Source organism: Ranitomeya imitator, chromosome 3 (genome assembly GCF_032444005.1).
Source record: "Ranitomeya imitator isolate aRanImi1 chromosome 3, aRanImi1.pri, whole genome shotgun sequence".
Lineage (NCBI taxonomy): Eukaryota > Metazoa > Chordata > Amphibia > Anura > Dendrobatidae > Ranitomeya > Ranitomeya imitator.
In genome coordinates, this window is record NC_091284.1 from 256,567,947 (window position 1) to 256,590,778 (window position 22,832).

Sequence of the window (22,832 nt, forward strand, 5' to 3'; positions counted from 1 at the left end):
AAACCAATTCATGTGTTTTCGGATTGGTGTACCTTCTACAGAGCTTCCCTTGATACAGGAACATTTTGCCTCTCTCTTTCCAGAGTTGATGCGTCTCTTCTGGGGCATCCTCATCGGGATATGCACTTTGCTCAGTTAACAGTTCCTTCACCAACTTCACAGCCGGATTGCTGTCTTGGGTGTCAGCCCATCTATGGTGTGCTAACGGATTAAAATTCACCTCTTGTTGTTTCTGATAGGTACTTGACTGATGATGTTTCGCCGTGGGATGATGGAAGGCTGGTAGTTCAATTTCTTCAAGCTCCCCCGTTTCTTCTTCTACATCTCTCAAGTGTGGCATCCGGGATAGGGCATCGGCATTTCCATTCTTGCGACCTGCTCGATACTTGATCTTGAAGTTGTAATTAGATAACCGAGCTATCCATCGCTGTTCTAACGCACCTAATTTGGCTGTGTCCAGGTGGGTCAACGGATTGTTGTCAGTATAGACAATAAATTCTGCAGCGGCCAGATAGTGTTTGAAACGTTCAGTCACAGCCCAAACTACTGCCAGTAGTTCCAATTTGAAGGAGCTATAATTTTCTGGATTTCTTTCAGTAGGCCGGAGCTTTCTACTTGCAAAGGCGATGACTTTCTCCCGACCTTCTTGCTTTTGTGACAGCACCGCTCCTAGTCCCACATTGCTGGCATCGGTGTAGAGGATGAAAGGCTGATGGTAATCTGGGTATGCCAGAACCTCCTCTCCGGTTAGTGCCTTCTTTAGTTGTTCAAAGGAGTCTTCCCTTTCGTCGTTCCACTGGAAAGGAGGGTTTCGGTTTGAAGGTTTCTTCGTCTGCCCTACCAAGGCGTCTTGCAATGGTGCTGCCAACTTGGTAAATCCTTTTATAAATCTGCGATAGTAACCCACCAATCCCAGGAATTGCCTCACTTCTTTTGCGCTGGTAGGTCTCGGCCAATCCCTTATGGCGGTTATTTTCTCGGGATCCGGTGCTACTCCCTCCGAACTCACAATGTGTCCCAGGTACTGTACCTTTGGCTTGAGAAGGTGACATTTGGATGGCTTGATTTTCATGCCATACCTGGATAAGGCTTCGAACACTTCTGCCAGGTCTTTTAAGTGTTGTTCGTAAGTCTTTGAGTAGACGATCACATCATCTAGGTACAGGAGGACGGTCTCGAAGTTCTTGTGTCCGAGGCAGCATTCCATCAGCCGCTGGAAGGTACCGGATGCATTGCACAGTCCGAACGGCATGCGATTAAATTCACTTAGACCCATTGGTGTGGTGAATGCCGTCTTTTCCTTATCTCTCTCAGCCACAGGGACTTGCCAATACCCGCTTGTTAAGTCTAAGGTGGAAAAATAATTAGCAGATTTCAAAGCGGTCAAGGACTCTTCTATCCTAGGCAAGGGGTAGGCGTCTTTATGGGTGATGTTATTAATCTGCCGGTAGTCTACGCACATTCTCATGGTTCCGTCTTTTTTTTTGACAATCACTAGAGGGGCCGCCCAGGGGCTACAGCTGTCTCTTATTACCCCGGCCTGTTTCATCTCCCTCAGCATATCTTTTGCACATTGATAGTGAGCGGGCGGTATGGGTCTATATCTTTCTTTTATTGGGGGATGGTCACCGGTGGGGATTGTGTGTTCTACCCCTTCTATCCGTCCGAAGTCCAATGGGTGTTTACTGAAGACTTGTTCATATTCCGTCACTAGCCTATACACCCCTTGTTTTTGATGGGTAGGTGTTGAATTTATGCCCACGTGTAGCTGTTGGCACCAATCCTCCATTTCTCCATCTGAGCCATTGCCTTCCACCTGACAGGTTGGTTCTAAGGGCTCAATGGTTGTGATGGCATTGTTGTCAACAGTATATAGCTTTGCTACTGTAGCATACCTTGGCAAAGTGACCTCTTCCTCTCCACAGTTCAAAAGTCGTACCGGCACCCGTCCCCGGTGTACCTCGACTATCCCTCGTGCTGTGAGTATAGTGGGCCTGCTGTCGGTGTACACTGGTTCTGTTAAGGCTTGATAATCTCGTCCCTTAGTACCAATGGCTGCTCTACACCATACCAGCATTTCTGTTTTTGGTGGGATTACAATAGATGTTGGATCACTTACCCTCACACTGCCGATTTCTCCACCTGCAACTTCTACCTGTTGCCTTAACATCAATACTTTTATTTCCCTCCGGAGAACTCTCTGCTGGCAGGATTGGGCAGTTTCAGCAATTTGCTGTAAGACAGAAATGACTTTGGAAAAGCAGTTCTCTAACACATTCATTCCTATCAATACAGTTGGTTCACAGTTCCGCCGGTCAACATCAACAACAATTATACCCTGTTTCTTCAATTCTACTTTACCAATCTTTATGGTCATCTCCCTGAAACCTAGTTTCGGTACCAACTTACCATTACTGGCCCATATATCTAGTTCAACATCAGAGGGCCCTTTATCAATATCTGCATCAGCCCAGTACCTCTTATAAAGGATATACGGTATAGATGAAATCTGGGAACCTGTGTCCAGCAAAGCGTTGAGGGGCATTCCGTCCAGCACGATAGGGATAATGGGTCGTCCTCCGATGTACCTGTCGTGCCAGGGTGTTGGGCCTTGAAAATTCATTCCTGCGAAGCGGCCCGCATTCCCAGGGGATTCCTGTTTAAATCACAATCTCGTGCAAAGTGGCCTGGCTGCTGGCAACGGCGGCAAATGGGCTGTCCATCCGGTTGGTAGTGGTCGCGGGGTCGTCCTCTCCATGTCGGGTATCTCCGGGGTCTCATCCATGGAACATCTTCTCTACGGTTTGCCAACTCCATCTTGGGTCCTCTCATCTCCTGCATGGTTTTAACCATTGAAGCAACAACATCAGTTAAAGAGTCAAGCTTTTGTTGAAGAGCCTCATTAGTACTGGGCCCCAGGGGCTTAGCAATGGCCCCGGACATAGCTGATGTCACTGGCACTCCCTGTTGTTGAGGAGCCTCTGCCATGGTTTGCGCAGGCTCCTGATCCCGAGGTGCCTCTGCCAGCTGGAGACGTATAACGCTCTCCTTTAATTGGGCAAATGTCAATTCAGGGTTCTTAAAAACAAGCATGCTCACATGCCCCCAGCAGTGAGAAGGGGTGTAGAGTCCCTCAATAAATTGATCTCTTAGCAGTTTATCCGCTCCGGTGTTAAAAATGAGTTCAGCCAGTGTAAGTGATTTAAGGGCTTCCTGCAAGTTTAAGACAAAGTCTCTCACGCCCTCATTAACTTTTTGTTTGCAATTAAAGAATCGTACTTTAGCTTTGCTGCTGGCAGTGGTTTCAAATGTAGCTTTTAATCCAGCAAATATGCGTTCAACAGTGCCTTTCAGATCAGCTGCCCATGCTGTGACTTCTCGCTTAGCATGGCCACTTAACTGCATCATCAGGAGACTAACACGCTGAACTTCACCCACGGGGAACATGTCAAAATGGGCCAGCATCTTTTCTCTGAAATCGTCAAGGGTATTAGGCTCAACTTCATACATTGGAAGCCATGGGCCACCCGGGGTATATGGCATCAGCACCGGCATGATGGGCGCCACTCCTTGCACCGCTGCGCTACCGGACTCTCTATCGACACTCTGTCTTTCAGCTGCATTAGTGTCGCCGGGTGCTGCGGCGTCTGCGCGCTGGACATACTGTGCCCCCTTAGTTAATCCGGACCCTTCCGGTCCTCCGCTTCCGTCGGGATAGTGTAGATTCGTTCCGCTGTGCAGCAGGATCGGTTTTCCCCTTGCTCTGACGTCAGAGCGCTCAGCTTGGTGCCGCCCACAATGACACGCCCCCTACTGCTCCCACCCGCCGCGCGCTCTGTAATGGCGGATTCTGAAGTTTTTCAGTCAGACTGGGGTTCAGGTGATGGCGTAGCTCAATTAACAGTCTCGTGCCTAACGGTTATGAGGTGATTACCTCAGGGGTTGGCGGCCATCTTTACTCCATTATAACCAATGGGGAAAAGTCACTTTCAATAGTTTTCAATGGGGAATGGATTTTTCTTTAATAAAGTCAATTTTCAAGATTTTTCATCCAAGTTTTTCACAGTTTTGGGCTCCAATCACGGCACACAATACCTGGTATACGGGCTGGCTAGATCCTGTTCGTGACGCCAATTGTGACGCCCAGGAGACCGGGATACCCAGCACCGGACCAATGGGGTCTGTCTCTTAAGGGGGATGTCACGGGTGGCTTGACCCGGTGCTGTAGCCTCAGGCAATGCACAGTGTAAGGGGTATCGTGAGGGAGCAGGCACTTACTTGATCAGCAGCAGGTTCTCCCAGCGGCGATGATACCGATCCTGGATATTGGCTATTGTCCAAATGAAAGACTGAGGCACTGAAACGTTTAACCAGTTTACTTTAACATAAAGGGATTTACAACCAGTCCTGTCACCGGAGTCTGTATGGGAACTCTGAGTTACTTTGACCCTGCCGGGGTCTTCGCCTCTTATTGTACGCAATTTGTGTGTGGCCCTGCTGCTGTATGTGAACTGGCTGCCGGCCCAATCTGTCCCCTCCGGGTCCTGGTTCGACGGGCAACCCGAGTCCTTTTATCAGCTTACCCCCTCCGGGAGTACCGCTGAACTCTGTGTCTGTTGCTGCGTCCGGCCCTAGTGAAGCTGATATCACCTCACGTTTTTCCGGTTGCTGTATTATATATAATGAATACAGCCACGGATCCGGTATCCGTCTTTGCGCCTGTTCTGGGTAGTGATTAATGCTACCCGGTTCTCACAATGTCCTTTTTCTCTGTCCCTCTTCTCCTCAGGCCGGTGATTTAGGCCTGGAAACAGTCACAGGACTGTTAGAAATTCAGCTGTATGACCTCTCACTTTCAGCTCCTTAGCCCAACTGCCATTTCTTCTCTCAGACAAGAATGGATCAAGGGGAGTCTCTGGAGCTCCCCCTTCTGGCCGGAGGTGGTAGTGCAGTCTTGCTATTTTAGTATTTGTATTTACTGTCAGTAACTATTTTTGTGGCAAATACCCCTAGGGGTGCCACATTCCCCCTTAGTTAAGAACAGTACTCCGGGACTGTGGGACGATAACATTTTGAAATAACAATTAATATGTACAGAGTCTTAAAAATGAAAAGTTACAAAAACCACTCAAGGAAACAAAAATAGAGTTCTGTAAAAAGTCACTTCAAATAGCGTCCATTAATACAGTCCTATCCTTGAAGGTACTAGGAAAGGCACTGCACTTTGTGTCCAGGAATTTAGTTCCATTTTTCCAACGAAGTTGTCAATATAAAGTCTAAAGAAAAAAAAGAAAAGAGCAAAAAGCAAAGTTCAAAAAGCAGTCTTTCCGGAGCTTTGATTTAGTGCCTCCGGGCTGATAACAAGTTCAAGAATATGCAAGAAGTTCATACAGACAAGTCTCTGTAGGTACTGGGCTTAAACGTTGCAGAATGATAACAATGACTATAGTTTTATAATTGGTAATCTGCATACCTGGCCGGTAATTGACCCTGGGTACTACGCTGTGATCTACGTAATAGCGGTATCTCTTCATGTGGTGTACTACTGTCTACTGCGGATGTAGTATCTGCCCGCTCTGCTAAAGATAATCCCATGACTATGGAGTTGGCAAGTCCACCGTGAATGGGATTAATCTGATCAGGAATCTGTTCTTCCTGGCCTGGAACCTCCTGTAGTACGGGGTCAGCCTCTTCCTGTCTTGGGACTTCTGGTATTGGGTTCGGTGTTGGGTAAAAGGCCACCATGGGAACCACTACTGCACCATGGTATGTTAGTAGGGTTTTGGGAAAGTCTCCTATACAGGTGTGATACATTTCCTCTTCTTTTTCCTTTACTGGTTGAACCTGTATGGGTTGAATAACTTCTGATTCTGGCTGGACAACTTCTGGCTCTTTCAATGCTTCCGGACACAATTTAAGATTGTCTCTTGACACTAATACAGATGTTAAGCCTCTGTTTTTGCTAATGAGACACATTTTAGGATTATCCATTCTTGTTGGTAAAACTGTGTAGGGTACGGCTTCCCACTGATTGTCTAGTTTATTGGTTCGACAGTTTCTCTTGAGCACTTGATCACCCAGTCTTAATGGGGTCGCTAGAGCATTCTGGTTGAAAGTTCGCTCTTGTCTTTCTCTAGTTTGCTGAAGGCTTCTTTCCACACTCTCTTGCACTTGGCGATACTGCTTTTGCCGTATGATATCCCAATTGGAGTCTTGAACTTCTGCGTCTGGTTTCAGAATTCCCATTTCTAGATCGATTGGTAATTGGCCGGGTCTTGCACGCATAAGGTAAGCTGGGGTGCAGTTGGTGGAGCTCACCGGGACATGATTATACAGATCCACCAAGTCAGGCAATTTCTCTGGCCATTGATTCCTTTCTGTCTCAGGTAAAGTCTTTAGTAGGTCTATTACAATATGGTTCATCTTCTCGCATAAGCCGTTTGTTTGTGGATGATAGGCCGTCGTCCGGATCTTTTTGCAACCATACATATTACAGAATTCTCTGAAGATCTCTGATTCAAAGGCTGTACCTTGGTCGGTGAGAACCTGTTCCGGATATCCATGGGGTCTACAAAAGTACGTTTGGAACGCTTTGGCTGCTGTTTTTGCTGTCAGATCTTTTACGGGTACTACTACCAAGAAGCGTGAATAATGGTCCACGATGGTCAAGGCATAGACATAGCCGGACCGGCTTGGTATTAACTTCACGTGGTCTATGGCTACAAGTTCAAGTGGTTGTTTGGTGATTATGGGCTGCAGTGGTGCTCTTTGGTTCTTTTGATCGTTTCTTCTGAGGTTGCACGGGCCACAATTTCTGCACCACTGTTCGATTGATTTTCTCATCCCGACCCAATAAAATCTTTCTCTTAGAAGTACTTCTAACTTTTTCCAACCGAAGTGACCAGCACCATTATGGTAAGCTTCGAGGACCATCTTCACATCTTGTTTAGGCACGATAATCTGCCAAACCAATTCATGTGTTTTCGGATTGGTGTACCTTCTACAGAGCTTCCCTTGATACAGGAACATTTTGCCTCTCTCTTTCCAGAGTTGATGCGTCTCTTCTGGGGCATCCTCATCGGGATATGCACTTTGCTCAGTTAACAGTTCCTTCACCAACTTCACAGCCGGATTGCTGTCTTGGGTGTCAGCCCATCTATGGTGTGCTAACGGATTAAAATTCACCTCTTGTTGTTTCTGATAGGTACTTGACTGATGATGTTTCGCCGTGGGATGATGGAAGGCTGGTAGTTCAATTTCTTCAAGCTCCCCCGTTTCTTCTTCTACATCTCTCAAGTGTGGCATCCGGGATAGGGCATCGGCATTTCCATTCTTGCGACCTGCTCGATACTTGATCTTGAAGTTGTAATTAGATAACCGAGCTATCCATCGCTGTTCTAACGCACCTAATTTGGCTGTGTCCAGGTGGGTCAACGGATTGTTGTCAGTATAGACAATAAATTCTGCAGCGGCCAGATAGTGTTTGAAACGTTCAGTCACAGCCCAAACTACTGCCAGTAGTTCCAATTTGAAGGAGCTATAATTTTCTGGATTTCTTTCAGTAGGCCGGAGCTTTCTACTTGCAAAGGCGATGACTTTCTCCCGACCTTCTTGCTTTTGTGACAGCACCGCTCCTAGTCCCACATTGCTGGCATCGGTGTAGAGGATGAAAGGCTGATGGTAATCTGGGTATGCCAGAACCTCCTCTCCGGTTAGTGCCTTCTTTAGTTGTTCAAAGGAGTCTTCCCTTTCGTCGTTCCACTGGAAAGGAGGGTTTCGGTTTGAAGGTTTCTTCGTCTGCCCTACCAAGGCGTCTTGCAATGGTGCTGCCAACTTGGTAAATCCTTTTATAAATCTGCGATAGTAACCCACCAATCCCAGGAATTGCCTCACTTCTTTTGCGCTGGTAGGTCTCGGCCAATCCCTTATGGCGGTTATTTTCTCGGGATCCGGTGCTACTCCCTCCGAACTCACAATGTGTCCCAGGTACTGTACCTTTGGCTTGAGAAGGTGACATTTGGATGGCTTGATTTTCATGCCATACCTGGATAAGGCTTCGAACACTTCTGCCAGGTCTTTTAAGTGTTGTTCGTAAGTCTTTGAGTAGACGATCACATCATCTAGGTACAGGAGGACGGTCTCGAAGTTCTTGTGTCCGAGGCAGCATTCCATCAGCCGCTGGAAGGTACCGGATGCATTGCACAGTCCGAACGGCATGCGATTAAATTCACTTAGACCCATTGGTGTGGTGAATGCCGTCTTTTCCTTATCTCTCTCAGCCACAGGGACTTGCCAATACCCGCTTGTTAAGTCTAAGGTGGAAAAATAATTAGCAGATTTCAAAGCGGTCAAGGACTCTTCTATCCTAGGCAAGGGGTAGGCGTCTTTATGGGTGATGTTATTAATCTGCCGGTAGTCTACGCACATTCTCATGGTTCCGTCTTTTTTTTTGACAATCACTAGAGGGGCCGCCCAGGGGCTACAGCTGTCTCTTATTACCCCGGCCTGTTTCATCTCCCTCAGCATATCTTTTGCACATTGATAGTGAGCGGGCGGTATGGGTCTATATCTTTCTTTTATTGGGGGATGGTCACCGGTGGGGATTGTGTGTTCTACCCCTTCTATCCGTCCGAAGTCCAATGGGTGTTTACTGAAGACTTGTTTATATTCCGTCACTAGCCTATACACCCCTTGTTTTTGATGGGTAGGTGTTGAATTTATGCCCACGTGTAGCTGTTGGCACCAATCCTCCATTTCTCCATCTGAGCCATTGCCTTCCACCTGACAGGTTGGTTCTAAGGGCTCAATGGTTGTGATGGCATTGTTGTCAACAGTATATAGCTTTGCTACTGTAGCATACCTTGGCAAAGTGACCTCTTCCTCTCCACAGTTCAAAAGTCGTACCGGCACCCGTCCCCGGTGTACCTCGACTATCCCTCGTGCTGTGAGTATAGTGGGCCTGCTGTCGGTGTACACTGGTTCTGTTAAGGCTTGATAATCTCGTCCCTTAGTACCAATGGCTGCTCTACACCATACCAGCATTTCTGTTTTTGGTGGGATTACAATAGATGTTGGATCACTTACCCTCACACTGCCGATTTCTCCACCTGCAACTTCTACCTGTTGCCTTAACATCAATACTTTTATTTCCCTCCGGAGAACTCTCTGCTGGCAGGATTGGGCAGTTTCAGCAATTTGCTGTAAGACAGAAATGACTTTGGAAAAGCAGTTCTCTAACACATTCATTCCTATCAATACAGTTGGTTCACAGTTCCGCCGGTCAACATCAACAACAATTATACCCTGTTTCTTCAATTCTACTTTACCAATCTTTATGGTCATCTCCCTGAAACCTAGTTTCGGTACCAACTTACCATTACTGGCCCATATATCTAGTTCAACATCAGAGGGCCCTTTATCAATATCTGCATCAGCCCAGTACCTCTTATAAAGGATATACGGTATAGATGAAATCTGGGAACCTGTGTCCAGCAAAGCGTTGAGGGGCATTCTGTCCAGCACGATAGGGATAATGGGTCGTCCTCCGATGTACCTGTCGTGCCAGGGTGTTGGGCCTTGAAAGTTCATTCCTGCGAAGTGGCCCGCATTCCCAGGGGATTCCCGCTTAAATCACAATCTCGTGCAAAGTGGCCTGGCTGCTGGCAACGGCGGCAAATGGGCTGTCCATCCGGTTGGTAGTGGTCGCGGGGTCGTCCTCTCCATGTCGGGTATCTCCGGGGTCTCATCCATGGAACATCTTCTCTACGGTTTGCCAACTCCATCTTGGGTCCTCTCATCTCCTGCATGGTTTTAACCATTGAAGCAACAACATCAGTTAAAGAGTCAAGCTTTTGTTGAAGAGCCTCATTAGTACTGGGCCCCAGGGGCTTAGCAATGGCCCCGGACATAGCTGATGTCACTGGCACTCCCTGTTGTTGAGGAGCCTCTGCCATGGTTTGCGCAGGCTCCTGATCCCGAGGTGCCTCTGCCAGCTGGAGACGTATAACGCTCTCCTTTAATTGGGCAAATGTCAATTCAGGGTTCTTAAAAACAAGCATGCTCACATGCCCCCAGCAGTGAGAAGGGGTGTAGAGTCCCTCAATAAATTGATCTCTTAGCAGTTTATCCGCTCCGGTGTTAAAAATGGGTTCAGCCAGTGTAAGTGATTTAAGGGCTTCCTGCAGGTTTAAGACAAAGTCTCTCACGCCCTCATTAACTTTTTGTTTGCAATTAAAGGATCGTACTTTAGCTTTGCTGCTGGCAGTGGTTTCAAATGTAGCTTTTAATCCAGCAAATATGCGTTCAACAGTGCCTTTCAGATCAGCTGCCCATGCTGTGACTTCTCGCTTAGCATGGCCACTTAACTGCATCATCAGGAGACTAACACGCTGAACTTCACCCACGGGGAACATGTCAAAATGGGCCAGCATCTTTTCTCTGAAATCGTCAAGGGTATTAGGCTCAACTTCATACATTGGAAGCCATGGGCCACCCGGGGTATATGGCATCAGCACCGGCATGATGGGCGCCACTCCTTGCACCGCTGCGCTACCGGACTCTCTATCGACACTCTGTCTTTCAGCTGCATTAGCGTCGCCGGGTGCTGCGGCGTCTGCGCGCTGGACATACTGTGCCCCCTTAGTTAATCCGGACCCTTCCGGTCCTCCGCTTCCGTCGGGATAGTGTAGATTCGTTCCACTGTGCAGCAGGATCGGTTTTCCCCTTGCTCTGACGTCAGAGCGCTCAGCTTGGTGCCGCCCACAATGACACGCCCCCTACTGCTCCCACCCGCCGCGCGCTCTGTAATGGCGGATTCTGAAGTTTTTCAGTCAGACTGGGGTTCAGGTGATGGCGTAGCTCAATTAACAGTCTCGTGCCTAACGGTTATGAGGTGATTACCTCAGGGGTTGGCGGCCATCTTTACTCCATTATAACCAATGGGGAAAAGTCACTTTCAATAGTTTTCAATGGGGAATGGATTTTTCTTTAATAAAGTCAATTTTCAAGATTTTTCATCCAAGTTTTTCACAGTTTTGGGCTCCAATCACGGCACACAATACCTGGTATACGGGCTGGCTAGATCCTGTTCGTGACGCCAATTGTGACGCCCAGGAGACCGGGATACCCAGCACCGGACCAATGGGGTCTGTCTCTTAAGGGGGATGTCACGGGTGGCTTGACCCGGTGCTGTAGCCTCAGGCAATGCACAGTGTAAGGGGTATCGTGAGGGAGCAGGCACTTACTTGATCAGCAGCAGGTTTTCCCAGCGGCGATGATACCGATCCTGGATATTGGCTATTGTCCAAATGAAAGACTGAGGCACTGAAACGTTTAACCAGTTTACTTTAACATAAAGGGATTTACAACCAGTCCTGTCACCGGAGTCTGTATGGGAACTCTGAGTTACTTTGACCCTGCCGGGGTCTTCGCCTCTTATTGTACGCAATTTGTGTGTGGCCCTGCTGCTGTATGTGAACTGGCTGCCGGCCCAATCTGTCCCCTCCGGTCCTGGTTCGACGGGCAACCCGAGTCCTTTTATCAGCTTACCCCCTCCGGGAGTACCGCTGAACTCTGTGTCTGTTGCTGCGTCCAGCCCTAGTGAAGCTGATATCACCTCACGTTTTTCCGGTTGCTGTATTATATATAATGAATACAGCCACGGATCCGGTATCCGTCTTTGCGCCTGTTCTGGGTAGTGATTAATGCTACCCGGTTCTCACAATGTCCTTTTTCTCTGTCCCTCTTCTCCTCAGGCCGGTGATTTAGGCCTGGAAACAGTCACAGGACTGTTAGAAATTCAGCTGTATGACCTCTCACTTTCAGCTCCTTAGCCCAACTGCCATTTCTTCTCTCAGACCAGAATGGATCAAGGGGAGTCTCTGGAGCTCCCCCTTCTGGCCGGAGGTGGTAGTGCAGTCTTGCTATTTTAGTATTTGTATTTACTGTCAGTAACTATTTTTGTGGCAAATACCCCTAGGGGTGCCACACACTGTAAACAGGAGGCAATTTAGGGGCTCACACTGTTCATAGGAGGCTATATAGGGGCTCATACTGTATACAGGAGGCTATATAGGGGCTCACACTATATACAGGAGGCTATACAGGAGCTCACACTGTATATATGAGGCTATATAGGGTCTCACACTGTATACAGGAGGCTATACAGGAGCTCACACTGTACACAGAAGGCTATATAGGGGCTCACATTGTATAAAGGAGGCTATATGGGGGTTCACACTGTATACATGAGGCTATGTGCAGCCTCACAATGTATACAGGAGGATATATAGGGGCTCAAACTGTATATAGGAGGCTATAGAGGGGCTCACACTGTATACAGGATGCTATTTAGGGGATCACACTGTATACAGGAGGCTATATGCAGCCTCACACTGTATACAGGAGGCTATATAAGGGCTCAAACTGTATATAGGAAGCCATATAGGGGCTTACACTGTATACAGGACGCTATGTGTGGGCTCAAACTGTATATAGGAGGCCATATAGGGGATCACTCTGAATGCAGGAGGCTATGTGCATGCTCATACTGTATATGGTTGGGCTATGTGCAGGCTCATACTGTATACAAGAGGCTATAAAGGGGCTCACGCTGGTTTCCCAAGGGGCCACATGAGGAATTGGGACAGTTGTGGAGGGCCCAACCAATTGGCTGAAGTTAATTCAACTCAATATTTTATTATTTTTGAAAATATGGTTCTGATTAGGTGTTTATACTGGTTAGAATACAGGTTACAATAAGCTTTATAGTAAAATCTACTGGAAGCTAGTCAACATATCTTACCCCTACAGCAAAGCAAGCACATTTTCACTACTGATAAAAGTTAAAAGACAATTAAATAGTGATGCAGTGATCGGATTTTAAAAACATACCATCAGTGTGAAAAATCCAGTCTGGCTAAGGCTTTAACAACTGCGTTGAAGTCGGTTGAATGTCTGAGGTGGATATACGCAGGACGGCTGACAGGTGATTATCAGTGAGAGAGGCTCTGTATCTACATTTGTTAAATTTCATTACTGAGAATGTTTGTTCACATACTGTATGTAAATAGATACTGTACAAAGAGAACAAATATCTTCTGAGCATGCCTTCTCATGTTTGGAAAGTTCTCTTTGAGAGAAGAGTAAAACTCCTGCAGTGATGCTGACCTAAAGTTTTCTTCCAGTAGTCTATCAGACTGTAGATCAATGAGTAGATTTGAGCGACTTTTACTTTTTTAGGATCGAGTCGGGTTTCGCGAAACCCGACTTTCAGGTGAAATCGGCTGATTATTTTGAAAAGTCGGGGGCCGACCCAAACATGAAACCCAATGCAAGTCAATGGGGAATCAATGTCGGCAGTGAGTGGAGGACATGAAAACACCTACAGTGCCCATTTTAATGCCAAAAACATCAATTCGTATTACTGAAGCTTGTCAATCTTAATTTACTTTATAATAATAGTTAGGCATTGAAAACAGGGGTCATTTGGCTAAAGTTGTGGGGGGGTAGGGCTGGCTCAAGATTTTCGTGGGCCCAGGAAACGCGGAATACGTCACGGTGGTGGAGCAGGGAGAGGTAAGTATTTCAACTTTGCAAGTGCTGTGATCCTGAGCAAGCAGGGGGGCCCACCAGTTGGCACTGGCACAGGGCCCCTCATAGTTCTGCGGTGGGTTTGACAGCGGGCGGCGCCTCCCACTGCCAGAGACACTTTTGCATACTATGAGGGGCCCTGTGCCAGTGCCAATGAGTATGCCCCCCCACCTGATGAAGGAACCTGCACTTTCATCTGCACCTTCCTCTTTGTCCCCATGTAAGGTGGTATAGTATGCGGGAAGGGGAACCTGACTTCCAGCAGGGTCAGATTCTGGCTGTGTAGAGTGCAAGGGGAATGTAGTGGTCTGGGTCAATGTACCAGCAGACTCATCTAGCAGTGGCTGGGCAATGGGCAGGATGAGGAGGAAACACAGATATAGGCCCAAATAAGAAAGTAGGCTAAATCCAGTTCAAAATTGGTAACAGGACTAAATAGGCGGCATTGCTTTGTTCAGTGGAGGACAACTGTAATGAGATGCTGACACAGTTAGTAGGCCCAAATAATAAAGTAGGCTAAATGCAGTTCAAAATTGGTAACAGGACTAAACAGGCGGCATTGCTTTGTTCAGTGGAGGACAAGTGTAATGAGTGGCGCAGACAGACGTAGTAGGCCCAAAATAAAAAAAGTAGGCTAAATGCAGTTCAAAATTGGTAACAGGAGTACACAGGAGGCATAGCTTTGTTCAGCAGAGAAGGACAACTGTTATGAGAGGCTCACACAGACTTAGTAGGCCTAAAATAAAAAAGTAGGCTAAATGTACTTCAAAATTAGTAACAGGAGTACATAGGCAGCATAGCTTTGTTCAGCGGAGGACAACTGTAAGGAGAGGCTGACACAGTTACTAGGCCCAAATAAGTAAGTAGGCTAAATGCAGTTCAAAATTGGTAACAGGAGTACACAGACGGCATTGCTTTGATCAGTGGAGGACAACTGTAATAAGTGGCTCAGACAGACTTAGTAGGCCTAAAATAAAAAGCAGGCTAAATGCAGTTCAAAATCAGTAACAGGAGTACACAAGCGGCATAGCTTTGTTCAGCGGAGGAGGACAACTGTTATGAGAGGCTCACACAGAATTAGTAGGCCTAAAATAAAAAAGTTGGCTAAATGCAGTTCAAAATTGGTAACAGGAGTACACAGGCTGCATTGCTTTGTTCAGTGGAGGACAACTGTATTGAGTGGCGCACACAGACTTAGTAGGCTGTTATGAACTGGTGGTTTAGGAGCAACATGGGACGAGCTCTGAAGGAGGTGGTACCTGTACTGACCGCAGTCCCTAAGCTCAACACAACATTAGAAGTAGCCGTGGGATGCTCCTGTCACTCCCTAGGCACCTCGTCACAGCCTGAGAACTAACTACCCCTAAAGATAGAAACAGGAAAACTATCTTGCCTCAGAGAAAATCCCCAAAGGATAGATAGCCCCCCACAAGTAATGACTGTGAGTGGAGAGGGAAAAGACATACACAGAATGAAACCAGGATGTAGCACAGGAGGCCAGTCTAGCTAGATAGATAGGACAGGATAGAATACTGTGCGGTCAGTATTAAAAACTACAAAAATCCACACAGAGTTTACAAAAATCTCCACACCTGACTAAAGGTGTGGAGGGTAAATCTGCTTCTCAGAGCTTCCAACTTAACCGAATATATCCATACTGACAAGCTGGACAAAACATAGAAAGCACAGAACGAATAAGTCCACAACCTGTGGACAGAAAAGAGCAAGCAAGGACTTAACTTTGCTGAACTGGTCATGATATCAGGGAAATCCAAGAGAGATGTGAATCCAACCATGAACCATTGACAAGTGGCACTGGCTGAAGAGAAGAGCCAGGCATAAATAGCTGAGCAGAAAGACAATCAGTGGAAGCAGCTGCAGACTGCTAAATCCAAGGAGCAGACATACCACTTAAAACCACCGGAGGGAGCCCAAGAGCAGAACTCACAAAAGTGCCACTTACAACCACCGGAGGGAGCCCAAGAGCGGAATTCACAACAGTACCCCCCCCCCTTGAGGAGGGGTCACCGAACACTCACCAGAGCCCCCAGGCCGATCAGGACGAGCCAAGTGAAAAGCACGAACCAAATCGGCGGCATGGACATCGGAGGCAACAACCCAAGAATTATCCTCCAGGCCATAACTTTTCCACTTGACAAAATACTGAAGAATCCACCTCGAAAAACGAGAATCCAAAATTTTCTCAACCTCATATTCCAACTCTCTATCAACCAACACCGGGACAGGAGGATCAACCGAGGGAACAACGGGCACCACATATCTCCGCAACAAAGATCTATGGAAAACATTATGAATGGCAAAAGAGGCTGGAAGAGCCAAACGAAAAGACACTGGATTGATAATTTCAGAAATCTTATAAGGACCAATAAACCGAGGCTTAAACTTAGGGGAAGAAACCTTTATAGGAACATAACGAGAAGACAACCAAACCAAATCCCCCACACGAAGCCGGGGACCAACACACCGACGGTGGTTAGCAAAACGTTGAGCCTTTTCCTGAGACAACGTCAAATTGTCCACCACATGAGTCCAAATCTGCTGCAGCCTGTCCACCACACAGAATCCACACCAGGACAATCAGAAGGCTCAACCTGCCCCGAAGAAAAACGAGGATGAAAACCAAAATTACAAAAGAAAGGTGAAACCAAAGTAGCCGAACTAGCCCTATTATTAAGGGCAAACTCGGCCAACGGCAAGAAAGCCACCCAATCATCCTGATTAGCAGACACAAAGCATCTCAAATAGGTTTCCAAGGTCTGATTAGTTCGCTCAGTTTGGCCATTAATCTGAGGATGAAACGCCGAAGAAAAAGACAAATCAATGCCCATCCTAGCACAAAAGGCCCGCCAAAACCTAGAGACAAACTGAGAACCTCTGTCAGACACAATATTCTCCAGAATGCCATGCAAACGAACCACATGCTGAAAAAACAATGGAACCAAATCTGAGCAGGAAGGCAACTTAGGCAAAGGTACCAGATGGACCATTTTAGAGAACCAGTCACAAACAACCCAGATAACAGACATCTTCTGGGAAACAGGAAGATCCGAAATAAAATCCATGGAAATATGCGTCCAGGGCCTCTCAGGGACCGGCAAAGGCAAAAGCAACCCACTAGCGCGGGAACAGCAAGGCTTGGCCCGGGCGCAAGTCCCAAAGGATTGCACAAAAGCACGCACATCGCGCGACAAGGAAGGCCACCAAAAGGACCTAGCAACCAAATCTCTGGTACCAAAAATCCCAGGATGACCAGCCAACACTGAACAATGAACCTCAGAAATTACCTTACTTTGTCCATCTATCAGGAACAAACAGCTTCCCCACTGGACAGCGGTCAGGCTTATCAGCCTGAAATTCCCGAAGCACCGCCGCAAATCAGGGGACATGGCAGAAAGAATCACCCCTTCCTTAAGAATGCCAACCGGCTCAAGGACTCCAGGAGAATCAGGCAAAAAACTCCTAGAGAGGGCATCAGCCTTAACATTCTTAGATCCCGGAAGATACGAGGCCACAAAATCAAAACGGGAGAAAAACAGGGACCATCGAGCCTGTCTAGGATTCAGCCGCTTGGCCGACTCGAGGTAAATCAGATTCTTATGATCAGTCAAGACCACAACGCGGTGCTTAGCTCCCTCAAGCCAATGTCGCCACTCCTCAAACGCCCACTTCATAGCCAACAACTCCCGATTGCCGACATCATAATTGCATTCCGCAGGCGAAAACTTTCTGGAAATAAAAGCACACGGTTTCATCAAAGAACCATCAGAATCCCTCTGAGACAAAACGGCCCCTGCCCCAATCTCAGAAGCATTAACCTCAACCTGAAAAGGAAGAGAAACATCCGGCTGACGCAACACAGGGGCAGAAGTAAATTGGCGTTTAAGCTCCCGAAAGGCCTCAACAGCCGCAGAGGACCAATTCGTCACATCAGCGCCTTTCTTCGTCAAGTCAGTAAGGGGCTTAACCACACTGGAAAAATTGGCAATGAAACGGCGATAGAAATTAGCAAAGCCCAAAAATTTTTGAAGGCTCTTCACAGATGTGGGTTGAATCCAGTCATGAATAGCTTTGACCTTAACAGGATCCATTTCCATAGACGAGGGAGAAAAAATAAAACCCAAAAAAGAGACCCTCTGAAATCCGAATAGGCACTTAGACCCCTTCACAAATAAAGCATTATCACGAAGGATCTGGAATACCATCCTGACCTGCTTCACATTGCATAGGCTCAGGACTCTGCTCAGAGGACACTGCCATGTGGTGCACAGCTTTGCGCTCGCGCAGACGCCGATCAATCTGAATGGCTAGAGACATAGATTTGCTCAAACCAGTAGGCGTAGGGAAGCCCACCATAACATCTTTAAGGGCTTCAGAAAGACCTTTTCTGAAAATAGCAGCCAGAGCATCCTCATTCCATTTAGTGAGCACAGACCATTTCCTAAATTTCTGGCAGTATAATTCTGCCGCTTCCTGACCTTGACACAGGGCCAACAGGGTTTTTTCTGCATGATCCACAGAATTAGGTTCGTCATACAATAATCCGAGCGCTTGAAAAAATGTGTCTACATTCAGCAATGCCGGATCCCCTGATTCAAGGGAGAATGCCCAGTCCTGAGGGTCACCACGCAGCAAGGATATGATGATTTTAACTTGCTGAATGGGATCACCAGAAGAACGGGGTTTCAAAGCAAAAAACAATTTGCAGTTATTTTTAATGTTCAAAAACTTGGATCTGTCCCCAAAAAACAAATCAGGAGTAGGAATTCTAGGCTCCAAAGCCGGAGTCTGGACAACTTAATCTTGGATACTCTGTACTCTTGCAGCAAGTTGATCCACACGAGAAAACAAACCCTGAACATCCATGCCAGAGCATAAATCCTGAACCACCCAGAGATCAAGAGGAAAAAAAAGACAAAACAGAGCACAGAAAAAAAAATGGCTCAGAATTTTTTTTTCCTTCTTTTGAGATGCATTTAATTCATTTTTGGCCACTTGTACTTTTATGAACTGGTGGTTTAGGAGCAACATGGGACGAGCTCTGAAGGAGGTGGTACCTGTACTGACCGCAGTCCCTAAGCTCAACACAACACTAGAAGTAGTCGTGGAATGCTCCTGTCACTCCCTAGGCACCTCGTCACAGCCTGAGAACTAACTACCCCTAAAGATAGAAACAGGAAAACTATCTTGCCTCAGAGAAAATCCCCAAAGGATAGATAGCCCCCCACAAGTAATGACTGTGAGTGGAGAGGGAAAAGACATACACAGAATGAAACCAGGATGTAGCACAGGAGGCCAGTCTAGCTAGATAGATAGGACAGGATTGAATACTGTGCGGTCAGTATTAAAAACTACAAAAATCCACACAGGGTTTACAAAAATCTCCACACCTGACTAAAGGTGTGGAGGGTAAATCTGCTTCTCAGAGCTTCCAGCTTAACCGAATATATCCATACTGACAAGCTGGACAAAACATAGAAAGCACAGAACGAATAAGTCCACAACCTGTGGACAGAAAAGAGCAAGCAAGGACTTAACTTTGCTGAACTGGTCAGGATATCAGGGAAATCCAAGAGAGATGTGAATCCAACCAGGAACCATTGACAAGTGGCACTGGCTGAAGAGAATAGCCAGGCATAAATAGCCGAGCAGAAAGACAATCAGTGGAAGCAGCTGCAGACTGCTAAATCCAAGGAGAAGCCAAACCACTTAAAACCACCGGAGGGAGCCCAAGAGTAGAACTCACAAAAGTGCCACTTACAACCACCAGAAGGAGCCCAAGAGCTGAATTCACAACAGTAGGCCCAAAATAAAAAAGTAGGCTAAATGCAGTTCAAAATTGGTAAAAGGAGTACACGGGCGGCATAGCTTTGTTTAGCGGAGGAGGACAACTGTTATGAGAGGCTCGCACAGACTTAGTAGGCCTAAAATAAAAAAGTTGACTAAATGCAGTTCAAAATTGGTAACAGGAGTACACAGGCGGCATTGCTTTTTTCAGTGGATGACAACAGTAATAAGTGGCTGACAGTTAGCAGGCCAAAATAATAAAGTGGGCTAAATGTCAGCCCAAAAAATGTTCATAAATAAACTGGTGGCATAGCTAGGTACAGGGGTGGGCTCCTCTGCTGAGTAGTAGACAGTGGTAGTTGGCGCAAAGTATTAACTGTTCTAAATGGAGGCCAGGGCCCCTGTATATTTTAACTATCATCTATCATTTCAACAAATTTGTATTGGCAGTGCCATTGAAGGATTTAACAGCACAGACTACTCAGTGGTGGAGCAGGGAGAGGTAAGTTTTGCAAGTGGTAGAGCACTGTTCGAGCTGGGGGGACCACTCATGGGCAGGGGTACTGGCACAGGGCCCCTCATATTACAACAGTATGTCTGACGTTGGTTGTGAACCACCACCATCAGAGACACTTCATTGTACTATGAGGGACCCTGTGCCAGTGCCGTCGCCAAAGAGTGGGCACACCCACCTGTCCCGGCAAACAGCACTAGCACGGGTGCTTGCGCCAAGTGGTGACCATGGCCCTGTGGGGGGAGTCAGCCCATTTAGGGAGGTATAAAAATGGCCTATGGTGGACATTCAGCAGCTGCAAATGGAGGAATTGGAGCAGTCAGTAAGAGGAGGCCAAATGCAAAACATTTTTAAGGCAAGCTAGGTGTCAGCAGGGGAAGGTGGGGCAAAATAATTTGAAATCCATGATTGGTTCATTTTAATGAAGGTTAGATCATCAACATTTCGGGTAGCCAGACGTGTCCTTTTTTCAAACAGTATTGAACCAGCAGCACTGAACACTCTTTCTGATAGCACACTAGAAGCAGGGCAAGCGAGCTCCTGTAATGCATATTCTGCCAATTCAGGCCAGCTGTCTATTTTAGATGCCCAGTAATCAAAGGGGAATGACCTGTGAGGGAGAACATTGATAAGGGAGGAAAAATAGTTGGTAACCATACTGGACAAATGCTGTCTCCTGTCACTATGAATTGATGCAGCAGTACCTGTCGTGTCTGCGGTCATTGCAAAATCACTCCACAACCTGGGCATAAAACCCCTCTGTCCAATGCCACTTCGGATTTGTGCACCTCTAACACCTCTGCCATGTTGCCCCCTACATCTCATGTGAGAACCATCACCGCCTCTGTGTGATGGGAATGCCTGAACCAAACAGTCTACAAGAGTTGCTTGTTTGGTAGCCAATATTTGCTCAAGGTTCTCATGCGGCATGATATTTTGTAATTTTCCTTTGTATCGTGGATCCAGGAGGCAGGCCAACCAGTAATCGTCATCGATCATCATTTTGATAATGTGGGAGTCCCTTTTTAGGATACACAAGGCATACTCTGCCATGTGGGCCAATGTTCCAGTTGTCAATTCACTGCTTGTGCAGGGTTGAGTTGCAAATCAACATCACTTGTGGCCTCAAAAACCCTGTACCTGACCTTGCAACACCACCAGTTTCTATTGCCCCCTGAGAAGCATCCTCCTCCCATAAATATTCATCCCCATCATCCTTCTCCTCCTCCTCTTCGGCCGCCACCTCGTCCAGGAGAGTTCCCTGACCAGACAATGGCTGACTGTTATCAAGGCTTCCCTCCTCCTCGGCTGCAGATACCTGCTCCTTGATGTGTGTAAAACTTTGCATCAGCAGACGCATTAGTGGGATGCTCATGCTTATGATGGCATCGTCTGCACTTACCAGCCACATGCATTCCTCAAAACACTGAAGGACTTGACAGAGGTCTTGGAGCTTCGACCACTGCACACCAGACAACTCCATGTCTGCGATCCAACTGCCTGCCCTTGTATGTGTATCCTCCCACAAATAAATGACAGCACGCCTCTGTTCGCACAGCCTCTGAAGCATGTGCAGTGTGGAGTTCCACCTTGTTGCAACGTCGATTATTAGGCGGTGCTGGGGAAGATTCAGCGATCACTGATGGTTCTGCATATGGCTGGAGTGTACGGGCGAACAGTGGATGTACGAGCAAAGTCTTCGCACCTACAGGAGCAAGGCTGGTAACTCCAGATAATTTTTGAGGAAACACTGCACCATCAGGTTCAATGTGTGAGCCAGGCAAGGAATGTGTTTTAGTTCTGAAACGGCTATGGCAGCCATAAAATTCCTTCCGTTATCACTGACTACCTTGCCTGCCTCAAGATCTACACTGCCCAGCCATGACTGAGTTTCTTGCTGCAAGTACTTGGCCAGTACTTCCGCGGTGTGTCTGTTGTCGCCCAAACACTTCATTTGTAGCACAGCCTGCTGACGCTTACCACTAGCTGTTTCATAATGGGACACCTCGTGTGCAACACTGGCAGCTGCGGATGGAGTGGTCTTGCAACTGCGCTCTGTGGACGAGCTTTCACTTCTGCCTATAGCAAACTGTTTCCTAGACCGTGGGCTAGGCAGAACTGTCCCACTATGGCTGTCCCCTGTGGACCCTGCATCCACCACATTAACCCAGTGTGCCGTGATGGACACATAATGTCCCTGGCCATGCCTACTGGTCCATGCATCTGTTGTGAGGTGCACCTTTCTACTGACTGATTGCCTCAGTGCATGGACAATGCGGTCTTTGACATGCTAGTGGTGGGCTGGGATGGATTTTCTCTCAAAGAAGTGTCGACTGGGTAGGTCATAGTGTGGTACTGCGTAGGCCTTCAGGGCTGTGAAAGCTTCGCTTTCAACCAACCAGTAGGGCATTATCTCTAATGAGATTAATCTAGCAATGTGGGCGTTCAAACCCTGTGTACTCGGATGACAGGATGAGTACGTTTTTTTCCTAACGAGAGTCTCTTGTAGGGTGAGCTGGACTGGAGAGCTGCATATGGTGGAACTAGCGGGGTGGTGGTGGACATGGCAGATTGAGAGAGGGTTGGTGATGGTGGACATGACAGATTGAGAGAGGGTTGGTGATGGTATTCTTGATGTTGGCCTACCTACAGTGTTTCCTACCAATAACCTTGTGATTCCCTGACTGCTTTGGCCTTGCGACGATACCTCCACATTTGCTGCTGGTGGTGTCCTAACCGGTGGGCTTACTGTGAGGGAAGCAATGTAGCATTGCTGAATACCTTCATTCTGAGCAGGTGCACCAATGGTACTGGACGTTTGGTAGTTAGTCCAGGCTTACAAATGCATGCTGGTTAAATGTCTACGCATGCACGTTGTATTATAATTTAGGAGATTCTTCCCTCTGCTAAAGGTCTTTGAGCA